The sequence below is a fragment of the Chenopodium quinoa genome, unplaced genomic scaffold (genome assembly GCF_001683475.1).
Source record: "Chenopodium quinoa cultivar QQ74 unplaced genomic scaffold, ASM168347v1, whole genome shotgun sequence".
NCBI classification, from domain to species: domain Eukaryota; kingdom Viridiplantae; phylum Streptophyta; class Magnoliopsida; order Caryophyllales; family Amaranthaceae; genus Chenopodium; species Chenopodium quinoa.
In genome coordinates, this window is record NW_018745488.1 from 242,535 (window position 1) to 255,298 (window position 12,764).

The following is a 12,764-nucleotide window of genomic DNA, read 5'->3' on the forward strand; positions in this document are numbered from 1 at the left end:
ATCCTGTAAAAATCAAAAGATTGCCAAAAGACTTTGCTAGTGCTTTTCTCAGGGTTGACCTAAGGCTTGATGTTTTTTCTTAGGGTTGACCTAAGGTGATTGGCTGACTTGAGGTTGACTCAACGTGACTGACTAACTTGAGGCTGACTCAACATGACTGAAACGTGTGACTCATGACCCCTGTGTGCATTGTATTGTAATCGTGCGACTCGAAAATGCAAAAAAGAAAAAAGTTTCCGTCATTTTTTTGGAGGGTACCGACTTTCTCCCGAAAAAGAAAGACGCAAAAAAAAGAATCGAAGTGGAGTTTTTTTTTTTTTTTGAAGATGCATGTTGAATGAGCTTAATCCGTTAACGTTGTCTCTTACAATACAAGGATTGTAACATCTTAAACTATCCTATTTGACTCGATAATGAAAGTATTTAGGCTAAGCACTTCATACTTTGATGCAATGATGATTGATGGGCGATTTTGACATAATCAGGCATGCTTCAGCATTATGTTAAGATTCCATGACAAAGGGTTTATAAGGGAAGTATATTTGGATATGTATCTGTGCGGTGTGTGAAAATTATACTAAGGTTAGGCTGCAAGGGCTAAGTATGTGGAAAAAGATTATTTCAAGAAGAGTCAAATAATCGTGACTCTTAGGCTAAGTAAGCTAATGATGTAGGGATCAAGCCCCCAATTCTAGCTCTAAGTAGATAGGGATGAGCATAGGGGATCCCTTGATATGATCATGGTGTGAGTGTGTGAATGTGAATATAAATGCATTTTTATTACGGCCGCATCTCGATGTGAGGTTGCCTACGTATCCGTTAGGAATCAAGCCGAACGTAGCTCTAGCCGAACCTCGCACAAGTGTGTGTATACCTCAAAAAGGTTTTTTTAAGGGTTGTAACGTGGTTAGGCTGAAGGTTATAGAAGAAGGGGATAAAGGCTCAAGACCCTCGATAAGCCCCGAAGGTGTGCGACCTTGCTTTTGAATCTTTGTATTCTTGAGTTTTCTCACTTTTGAGCTCTTTCTCTCTCTCTCTCTCTCTCTCTCTCTCTCTCTCTTTCTCTTTTTTAGCTCTCTTTTTTTTTTTTGCTTTTGCATTTTTTTTTATTTTTGTAAGTGTGGGAAATCCCAATCATGCGGTCTATCACTCACTTGGCATTCATGTTTCTCAGGCATGGTACCGAACACTCGATAAGAGACGCAATCTGAACAGTCGAAGACATTTTCATATCAAAGACATTGGAACACTTGCCCTTTTGTACACTTTTATTATTTTTTTTATTGCTTATTTATTTATTTTGATCTTTTAAAATCACTCAAGCTTTTTTTTAAAAATTGCATAAGTTGCACATTGCCCCATCCCAAGGTTAGGTAGATGTAGGTTGAAGAAAGAAAGGTCTATCATTAGACGAGGCTCAAAGTGGTTTATCAGGAAGAGATTGTATATTTTAAGGGTGAAAGGTAATATGAATTGGCTACAAGGGGTGCCTCAAATCATTGGTATACCTTGTGCTTAGTTTGACATGGATTTTTTTTATTATTATTAAAATGCAATGCAATGCAATGATCATATGCAAGGAAATAAATGCTCATTTTATTAAAGGAAAAGAAATAATGATCCTACATAATTAATCTAAGGGAAGAAAGGTGCCTATGCTAGACTTATTTGGGAAAGAAAAAAATAAATAAAAAATCGAAAAAATATCATGAAATCTTGTCGTTGAACCTTGCCTCTTGTCCCTTTGCTTATCATCACTTGGTGTTCTTGCCGACTGGAGGTATTGGAAGCCCGTTATTGTCGATCAAATATACGATTGCTTACTTTAGCTTCCAACAGCTCTCATTATTATGACTCCTACCTTGATGGTATTTGCAGCGTACATTTGGGTTCCAACTAGGCAATCTCTTCTCAAGTGGGGGATCTTGAATGGGTTCAATAGGAGTAATGAGTCCCTTTGCATGGAGTCGATCGAAAGCATCATCGTAGCTAATTCCAATAAGGGTGAAATCCTTTCTTAGTTGCTTTCTAAATCCTCGATTATCCATGGCTAAGATTTCATTAAGGTCGAAAGTACCAACACTGTTACTAGAGTAGGTGTTTTTGGAAGAAGAAGGATAGTCGTTCTTTTTTCCTTTACAGCCAATGTTGTTAGCGTTACTAATCTTGGCCTTCTTGTCGCGCCGAGGACCATGAAGGAGATTTGAATCAATGAGGTCTTGAACACGATCTTTGAGGGTGAGACATACTTCGGTGGTGTGACCACGACCTCTATGGTATCAGCAATAAGATTTTAGGTCCCAATTGAGATACCATTTTCCAGGTAGAGGGTCTTGACTGGGACCAATGGGGTGAATAAGACCTTGATCGTGAAGACAGTCAAAAGCTTCATTGTAAGTCATTCCTATTGGTGTGTATTCTTCAATGGTCTGTTTCGCCCGTGGCTTAAGAGCATTGGGTTCTTCATTAAATCCATGTTGAGAATTTTGTTCGACAACCATCATCCGATTTGCTAGTCCTTCTACCACATTCAAGAGCATGGCAATGACATCTTGTAGTTTTTGACGTCTTCTTTTAGACTTGATGAATCTTCCCTGGTATTATCTAAGAAAAGACTTTCATCCTCCTCAATCATGGCCACTTCATCAAGAGAGGTTATATAAGTTGTCTCGATCATGGGATCACCTATAGGCGTGATAAGGAGTGAAGAATCGAAGGATGTTTGATTTTCTGCGATGGCTAGAACCTCGGAAGTTTTATTATCATCAAACAGATCTTGAATAGCTTCTTTGAGTTTCCAACACTTCTCAGTGTTGTGACCCTTTCCTTGGTGATATTTGCAATATTTATTAGGATCCCACTTAGGTGGTCTGGCTCCTAGAACTGGATCCTTGATAAGTCCTATGGGCATGACTAGTCCTTTGTGGTGTAGTTTTTCAAAAGTTGTTTCATAACTCATGCCAAGTGGAGTGAACACTCTTTTTGACCTTTGGATTCGTGATTTAGAGGCGTTCGTAGCATGTACTTCGTTAATGGGAGAGGAATAAGAAGGATGGTCGTTCTTCTTTCCTCTCGCACTATTATCTTTCAGAAGGTCATCTTCAATGTCAATGCCTATATTATACACAGCCTTGAAGGTATTCAAGTTGTGTTGATATTTTAAGTGCTTTGCATATTTTTCTTGAAGGTTTTTTATGAACATCCTTACAAAATCTTTTTCGGTAGGAACCTTAACCATATTAGCAGAAGTTTCCCTCCATTTGTTGAAGAAAGAAGTGAACCCTTCGTTTTCTTTTTTTTTAACATCTCAAGTTATCTGTGGTCTGTTTTGTCTTGAATGTTGCACTTATATCTATCTATTAAAGCGTTTGTTATGGAATCCCAAGAAGAGGTTTTCTCTTTGTCAAGGGAAAAGAACCATTGTTGACAAACGGTCTCAAGAGATAAAAAAAACAAGGAATGAAAGACTTTCTTATCAATCCCCTTAATGTTAATTATAGTTTCAAAAGCTCTTAGATGAATTCAAGGGTTATCTGTTGCCTTGAATTTTGGGATGTCGTTGGCATTGAAATTATGCGGAAGAATTTCCTTGTCCACCGAGACCCCTTGTGAACTAATGCCCTGAAACTTATAGTCACTAGATAGCTTGCTCAAGCTTTCTTGCATAAGGTTTATTTGTTGTTGCTTCACAGGGTCATCAATTTTAAGGGTTAAAGCCTTCAATGCTTCATTCACGGTAATCAATTGATTCCTAAGTTCATTGACTTCTTCTTGAGTTGTCATTATATTCTTAGCTTTCCTCTTTTGATGGATCGGTTTATCAAAAAGTAAGACTTAAACAAAGGTGTTGTCCTTGATTAATCGTCCTTCTCTCCTTGACCAAGTATTGTGGAAAGGGAAATTAGGGATATTCATTGTTAATTATTTGACTCAACTCTATTCAACATGCAAAGATGGAAGAAGGTAGGAAGAATGAAGGTTGTGATGTGAAGAAAGATGATGTAGATGGAGAGATATGAAGAAATTAGGAATAGAATGTACCCCCTACTCAAATGACGGAAAGAACCGACTCATGCATGAACCTAAGATATGGTCATGGTGTATATACATGTTATTGGGTGCTTTATTGCAAGTGACATGTTAAGACTCGTGTCATGACCATGTGGCTAGACTATGTGACTAGACTCGAACAAAGACTAAGTTAAGACCTCACGTATATGCATTACACTGGACAAGCTGTGGTATTTTAGTCATAACTTTTGATCTGTGACTCTGATTGGGATGAAACCAACGCCAAATTAAAGATAAAACTCGGGGCTACAGATCCATAGGCTATAAACTTGTAGTTCTTTCTGAAACTCCGGCTATGACCGAAACAAGTTGACGGTTGTGCAGTATACGGGAATAAAAATCCGGGTTGAACTCAAAAGAATTATGACTCGATTTAAGGCATATTTATTAGCTTAAATTAATTAATCAATTAATTAAAGTCCTTTAGTCATTAATTAGTTTATTTAGGCTTAATAACAAGTCAAACAAATGTTTAGGAAAAACACATAGAGTATGCACAAACAAAGAATGCACAAGTAGTCAAGTAGTCACAATATGATGCAATGAGTTTGCAACCTAACCATGGCTCTACTTCTCTAAAGTTCGGGATATGTGTTATTCAATGAGGTCCATGGTTAATTTTCCGAATGCACAGCATAGAAGCCTAACCGTGAAGGGTTGGCGCAAGTGGATGGGACACTGCGAGTTAAGAAAAATTTGCTTACATGGTTTGGTAAATTCAACATTCTCGGATGTACCCTTTGTTGCACAGAGCGTTCAATCAAGTAGATGGTGCATGAATTCCCAGAGGTTTATGTCCATATGTAGAACACATATGGGTTTCAAAAAAGTGAGAAAAACTCAATCAGGAAGTAGAATCGAGCAAACAGTGCTAAAACCTGGTCGAAATTAGAACGCATATTTCTTGCTCGGTATTGGAAGAACTTGGCACCAGCAAACAGAGGCTAGCGCCGTGATTTGGCTTTGGCGCCAGAGCTTACTCATCGGCGCTAGACTCTGTTTTCTGACGCTAGTTCCTACATGCCTCAGCAGCTTTTTATGCTCGATAAAATTTTCCAGTTTAGCGCAATAGTATTTCGATCATAGTTGTGAAAGATATTCCTCAAAGTTCCTACGTGTAAAAATCCTATGTTTTTAACTCATTATGGATGGTCTTTCCAATGAGATCTTTTTTATGCATATGACAATAATATTAATCAAAATTACGCACATGAAATACTTAGAACTTTTCGAGTCTCATCCACTCATTCTAAATCATTGCCGAAATAAATTTCAGGAATTAAAATAGACATCCTCCCTAGTGGAGTCGCCAAAAACTGTAGGGAATATTTCAAGCATTACCCATAGCTTAAACCCCACTGTGATCATACACTAAAGTACGGTGGCGTCCAAAGGGAAAGAAGATAGAGCAAAAGAGTCGTCAACAAGTTTTAGGAACCTGTATAACGTTCCCAAGGTGAAGGTTACACCTCCTAGCGATCCAAGAGATCGTCAACTCCAATGGGTCTGGAACCATGACTGGTAGTTCGAGGATGAAGGTACAAATCAACCCTAAAAGAGATTAAACCTGCCCTAATAATAGGCCTCTACTTTATTCTGATTGTATTCATGTGCGCTTCCTAACTAACATGCAATCAATGGGATTAACCCTAAACCTGTTTAACTATGTTGTTTAAATATTAATGCACAAATAAATCTATTATTGGCGATCACTTGAATTATAATAAAATTAACCCTAAACAAGATTATTAATTATCTTATTAATCGTGATTACAAATACAAATTCCCTCTAAGCATGCATAAAAGTGTGATCAAGCAATAACAATAATAATCATCAAGCAACATAATAATAATCAAATTATATATAAGTTATCCGTCAATTAACAAATAACATTAAATAATTCGTAAATTAACAAATTACTTAAAACAATTCGTAAATTAACAAATTGTGTAAAACAATTCGTAAATTAACAAATTACGTGAAACAATTCGCTAATTAAAAAATTACATTAAATAATATAATTCAACACAACAATAATCATAATCATAATTATAATAATCTTGTTAAAGCATAATATTAATAGCAAGATCCTAAGCATGATACTAACAAGATTAATAACAAACCCTAGCATGTCACTAAACAATAAAGATCAAAGCTTTAACCCTAACATTATACTAACATGATATTAGGAAAGACAATAAAAGGCATCATAGAAAAAATATTTGACATTATATTCTTTACCCTAAACATGATACTAGGATGATAAAAACACCCTAACATGACACTAGGAATCATAATATCAACCTAGATATGATTTCTATATCATAATATTAATAAATCAATTAAAGCACTTACTTGGATGCCTCGTACCTCTTTCTAATTACAAAATACACACGTTAGTAACTTCAAGGAAAATAATAAAACAAACAATTAAATTAAAGAATTGAAAGAGAGATTTGGGACCAAAGCCTCTGAAATATCAAACTTTTCACGTATAGGGCGAAGGCAACTTCTAATTATGATAGGTGTGTCTAGTGCTAATGTATGAGGAATTGTGTTTGTAAAAGGCTAGGCTAGAAAGAGAGATAGAATCAAGAAATTCTTAATGAGAGTTGGTGATTGAAAAAGGGGAGATATGACCTCTATTTATAAAGAAAAAAGAGAGTCGAAGAATAAGAAAAAAATCCGAATTCAAATCAAAATAAAACTCGATGGACAGCAGTTTTTGCGGATTTTGTTTTTATCATATCTTTTGATCTAGAATTCTAAATAAGTCATATAATATATATTTGGAAATGTATTGAATTCTACTTTTCAACCCAATTAGAATCAGATTAATATATTTTGTAGATAAAAAGATATGTCTGAAATAGTAGGACGGTGTCAGTTTTGGTTATAGTTTTGTATCTCATTCATATTTTTTTCGTTATAGCTCAGAATTAACATTATAATATATCATTGGAAAGATAATTTCAAGATCTATCCAACCATATTAAATTTGGATAAAGATTATGAGGCACAAAAATTAAATCAAACTGTCTTTGAACATCTTTAAATTCGAATAGAATTAGGATTTAAGAAAAGGAAAGTTTTAAATTAAAAAGGAAAGTTTTTATTTAACTCAAATTCTTTAATATTATCTTTTCAAAAAGGATAATTAAGATCTTTTAGAAACTTATGGAAGGTTCTAATTAATCCTAATTAGTTTAGGAATATGATTAAACCTTTGGACCCTCCACATGATCATTGGGTCGTAGGTAAAATCCGGTTTGGGCCCAGTTTAGTATTTTGGCCATAACTTCCTCATTATTCATCAGAATTAGGCTTATAATATATCGTTGGAAAGGTCTTTTCAAACCTTATCCAACTACACCATTATTAGACCCATATCATGGACCAAACTAAACTGTAATGCACGTTTTTCAAAAATAGGGTAAGAAAAGAAATATTTTCCAAAACAGACAGAAGAGATATTTTAATAAAAACATCCTCATCACTAGAATTTTCACACTTTTGCTTTGTTCGATAATCAAATGACGTGAAAGGTATTCATCACTGTGTTTGGTTTTGGGGAGACACAAGTGGGTGTCTACAAAGATATTATGCGTTCAAGTCTCGCTCTCTAATTAGAGATTATCCAAGTTAATTCCTGTTACAACCCATAGGCAACCTACTGTTGGAAACCTTGGACGATAACTAAGAACTAATCTTGTAATAACCTCTAAGTCCCTAGTTGAGTCGCCACTGTAAGGAGGGTGTTCGCATCGTAGGGGATCCTTCTCCTTAGATGCCAATGGCCCTTTAAAAGCCTAGGACTTTACACTTATTAATGTGTAGTAGGATTTGAATTCTTGACTATTTAGGGGACCTTGAATTAGAATTGATTCTATCATAACGCTTTTTTGTAAGAAACAAGTAGGAGTCGCCAATTAGTTTTGGGAAAACTCATAAACCTTGTTCATGCCTTTCTCAAAGGTGGTGTTCATGGGATAATTAGCACAAATCGTAAGTTTACCCATGCCCAAATTGGTCTACATAAAACTTAAATGAGTTCGGGAGCGAGGGTACTAAAATAACGTTCCCTTTAGAGTAGAATCGCTATTCTAGCCCTAGTGCGGCCTCTACTAGCTCTTCCTTTTTCACAATTTCATCACCAAACAATATATGCAACGTGATACCTAAAACTAAGTTAGTTAATTTTATTTACATGCATCAATAATGTAGGAATTACATTGCAAAGTCGTTATTCTTTATTTAATCCAAATTTGTGAAAGGAGCAAAAATAAACAAGATTCGCCTTGGGTTAAGTGATCAAATAATCAATTAATTATTCAATTCTAATCTTATTTAACGCAAGATATTATATGGAATTAATTAATTAAGTATCCTTTAAAAGTGCTCAAACAACACTATTTGATTGATTAAGGTTCTTTTAAACATGAAACGTAAATATGATTTATCTAAGTGCTCGGGAATTTACCACTTCTCTTTGCTAGATATCCCTTTAGAACACTTATGAACTCCTTCTTGTTCGGGGACCTCCACCGTAGTAACAAAATATCAAAGGGGTGGGTGTTTAGGAAAAGAGGGTTTGGTAGCACAAGTTCACAAGATTTTCCGCCAGAGTTTTTAGGTTAATTTCTGTGTGTTTATGCCTCGTATTAAGCCCCTATTTATAGGGAATGGGTGCAATTAGGGTTTTAAACATTCTTCCGCAGCAGGTGTCGCGCGCATCTGGTTGGGTTGCGCGCGGCATCCCAGCGCAAGTATTTAGTTGCGCTGCTATGGGTAGCGCAACTGGATGTCTTGCGCACAGCATTATGGTAAGATTCGATTTTATATTTTTATGAAATTCTGAATCTTCCATGAGCGCATTGCTAGCAGTTGCGCTGGGTGTTGAGCGCAACTGAATTAGTTGCGCGCGCCAGACCAGCGCAACTCATTGAGATGCGCCCGGCTTTTTCTGCGACAGCGTTAAATTTAACTTAGGTGCCTCTAAATCCGTCATTATTGGGTCTTAACTACGGGCTTAAGCCTAATTATGATCGAGTTTAGTTAATTGGACCTTTTTGTATTTGTTTTTAGGTTAGGCTAGTCTTTTTGTCTTTGCAATTTAGCTAGTCATCTATAAGTATTCATCACTTTGACCCAACACGAAGATGGTTTTATTTATCATCATTGCACTTTCTGTTAGGATAGGAGGCCAAAAGTAGATGTCTACAATTGGGCAGTGTCGTCTGCTTTGCGGCGACAGGAACGTGCTCCTTATTTTTTGCACGTCGCCGAAAGCAGGCGGATAACAATGACAGCCAAACTCGACAAATTTCTTTCAACCCATGTCATGGGATATGGTTATCCGTTGTCCGTGCCGGATGGTGAGGGCACAGTCACTTGGCCAAAGAAAGCCAGCTATGCTGACTAGCTCTATGGATTCTACGAGGCCTCCATTCAGGTTAGACTACGCTTCCCTCTTCATCCGGCAGTGGAGAGAATTTTGGACGGATACCAGCTGGTTGTCTAGCAACTAGCCCTCAATTCTTAAGTTAACATTTTGGGCTACATTGCCGCCTGTGAAATGCTGGAGGTGGAGCCCAGGTTCGAGGCGTTTTCTCACATGCATTACTTGAGCAAGACTCCACACGCAAGAGGGGCCGACTGGTTTACTCTGACCAGCCACAAGGGCTACATGATGACTCTGGGGAAGGAGAATAAATGGAAAGACTGGAGGTCTAAGTTTTATATTGTCTCCTCCCAAGACTTCTAAAGAAACAGGCGGTACAACTGATGGACAAAGGTGTCACCCCTCCTTGATGGGAATAAAGCCCTGTCGCCTGTCCCAAGGCGAGCGCATAAGGAGATTTTGGATCGGGGCCTATTTTAGTGGTCGTCCGAACCAACCAGATGACGAGGGTTAAGGAGGTAACCCCTCAGAGCTACATTCCCCAATTCGAGTGGCTCTCGAACAGGACATATTTGGCCGCCTGTGGCCTTAGCTCTGAGAAGCCGAGAGGTAGTAGGCCCAAAGTTGTCAGGATCGGGATCCTACTTTGGATCGATAGGGGGTAGGATCGGATCGGTAGGATCGGATTGTAGAATCGTAAGATCCTACAAATTTGAGGAAATAAGCAACCAAATTGGTTAACTGTGCCTAGTACATGTTTCTTAAGTAATAATAATTGTTAGAAAACACACTTTTGCTCATATATGATCGTTGTTACATAATTAAGATGATTTTACAAATATTTTAAAGCGGACATAGTCCAAATAGTATAAGAAAACATAGTTCAAACATCATAAAAGCTAAAAAACTGAATAATCAACAAACTAACAACAACTACTCTTCATTATAACCAAAACTCTTATCATTGGCATCATCAAAGCTCTCTGTTCCGGATGTTCCTGTTCCTGTTCCCGTTCCCGTTACATACCCATCAAGATCAACAACCAAAAGTCACGAAATTAATATGGAGTATGAAAAAAATGAAACTTCAGCAACATGTAATTGGGCATTTGAGCTGATCAACTTACCCACCAAATTTGCCTCAAAATTAATCGAATATACAAAAATTGAATAAGTAAAAAACTAAAGTACAGCAAATTACTTCACTAAATCTCATCAATCTCATGAATTTCTAATTTCTATTGGAAAAAAAATCGACAAGTAGTGAAGTAGTATTATTTACCTTGTATATAATTGATAATAGCATGCAATTTGACTACTAAAAAAATCGACAAGTAGTGAAGTAGTATTATTTACCTTCAATTTTGAGCTTTGATTCGAGCAAAGATCTACCAAGAGTTGCGTTTCAGTGAGTGTTAGGGCTTCAAACAGAGAAAGGAGAAACGTTTAATATTTTGAGGTAATTATTTTGGGCCTTAAAATAAATATTGTATGTTTTGGTCTCTATTTAAGAGTCTTTACTTAGGATCGGTAGGATCGTATTGGGATCGCGATCCCACCGATTCCACACGATCCCACACGATCCTACTACGATCCTGGCTCATTTACGACTTTAGCTTTGACGCGGATCGATTTGTAATATCCGAATCGTACGATCCTACGATCCGGATCGCGATTCCAACAACTATGAATAGGCCGCATGCATTTTCAATGCTTAGCTGCTCATAGTGATTATTATTTTTGTTTGAGTTTCTAACTCCTTTGCTTTATTTCTGCAGACATAGCAATGTCGAAGGTTCCTTCACAAGAAGCCAGTTTTTAACTCTGCGGCCTTCTATCGTCCGAACGTCTTGAGCAAGCGGACAAACGAGGAGCAGCCGCCAAGAGGCAATCCCCAAGAGAACGTCTCTTTCATTTTAACATGTTGAAATTTTACATGAGATCACACTTACATGCGAACTCTTTTTGTAGGGTGTCTCAACCAAGCCTCCTCCCTCTCCACAAAGCTGCGAAAGCAGTCGGGTGGCGAGATTGGCAAAAGCCGAAAGAATGTCGCTTACAAGCCAAAGAAGGGGACCGACGACTCCACCCCTATCCAGACACCAACGAAGCCGGATACTCATCAACGAGTATCGAAGAGTGTCAAGCCACTAACTAATGATATCGGCTCAACAGGCAGCACCGATGCCGCAGGGGTGAAGGTAATACATTCAGCCATACTCCACTTGTTTAATTAGATAACATTGATTAAAATGCAACTGTCTTTTCAAATTTCTTACTGGGCTTATTTTGCTTGTTTTGATAAAGGTTCCAGCGAGGCCGTCTGTCCTAAAAATGGCCAAGTAGATGCTCAGGAAGCTTGATCCTAATGACAAGGCGTCTGTTAAGGGAGTCGGGTTCCTCAATCTAGACGCCATAATGGCGCTTCTTTGTTAGGTAAGACTTGTATCTTTTAACTTAAGTAATGATTTAGCCGAATGTTTTCTAATTTCTTCTTTTTGTTTCAGTCAAATGCAGGTTATGTTGCGTGTGAGTGGTCTTAAAAAACCATTCAACGACAAGACCAAAGAGGTAAAGGCAGCAAATTCTCGGGCCGCCTCTTCCTTAAAGGCTCAGTTTGAGATTTCCCAAAATGAGATTCTGACGCTTGATATGTTGTATTCCCAAGCATCGCCCAATCTGCAAGTCCAGCAGAATTTGAATGCGGTGAAGAGGGGGATCAATGAGCTCTGAAATGAGGTTAAGGGCCTCAAGGAGAAGCTAGAGCCCCTCAAGGAAGCGCAAGACAAAGCTGAGAGCCTGGAGGGTCGGGTCAATAAACTCAAGGGTCGGCTACATAACCAGGAAACTTAGCTGGAGGCCAATTATAGGTCCTTTGCTGAGGAGGAGAAAATGGTCTTGGTTAAAAAAATGATGGAAGATAATGTAGCCATCATGCGTGCAGCCTGGACAGCATTGTAGCTGTCCGCCAATTATCAGATTTGGAAAGTCGAGTTTGATGCAGCGAATGATGAGTTTGATGCTCGACTCTTGCAGAAAGCAGAGGAGGAGGCGACCTATACTGCCAATGAGGGGTCCGACTCCTCAGATGATTCGTCCTCCAGGGACGAGGGGGATCGGGAGGAGGAGGAGAAAAAAGAAGAGCAGTCGCCCGAGGACAAGGCGGCTACCAATGCTGAGAACCTCCCCTGATCTTTTAAGCTTTTAGGTATCAAATTATGTGGCCAAATGGCCAAGTATTTGCTTTTTCGGCCTGTGTGCCGAGTATTTTGTGTATCATTTATCGACCAA

The 12,764-nt window shown here is 38.0% G+C and overlaps 1 long non-coding RNA gene across 1 annotated transcript; it reads right to left on the bottom strand.

Moving 5' to 3' along the window:
- Positions 1-10,248: 10,248 nt before the first annotated feature.
- Positions 10,249-10,914, bottom strand: LOC110715255. Its single transcript, XR_002510277.1, has 2 exons — positions 10,830-10,914; positions 10,249-10,477 (listed from the first exon to the last, which is right to left on the bottom strand). It is a non-coding gene; the product is annotated as an uncharacterized LOC110715255 (long non-coding RNA).
- Positions 10,915-12,764: the final 1,850 nt, after the last annotated feature.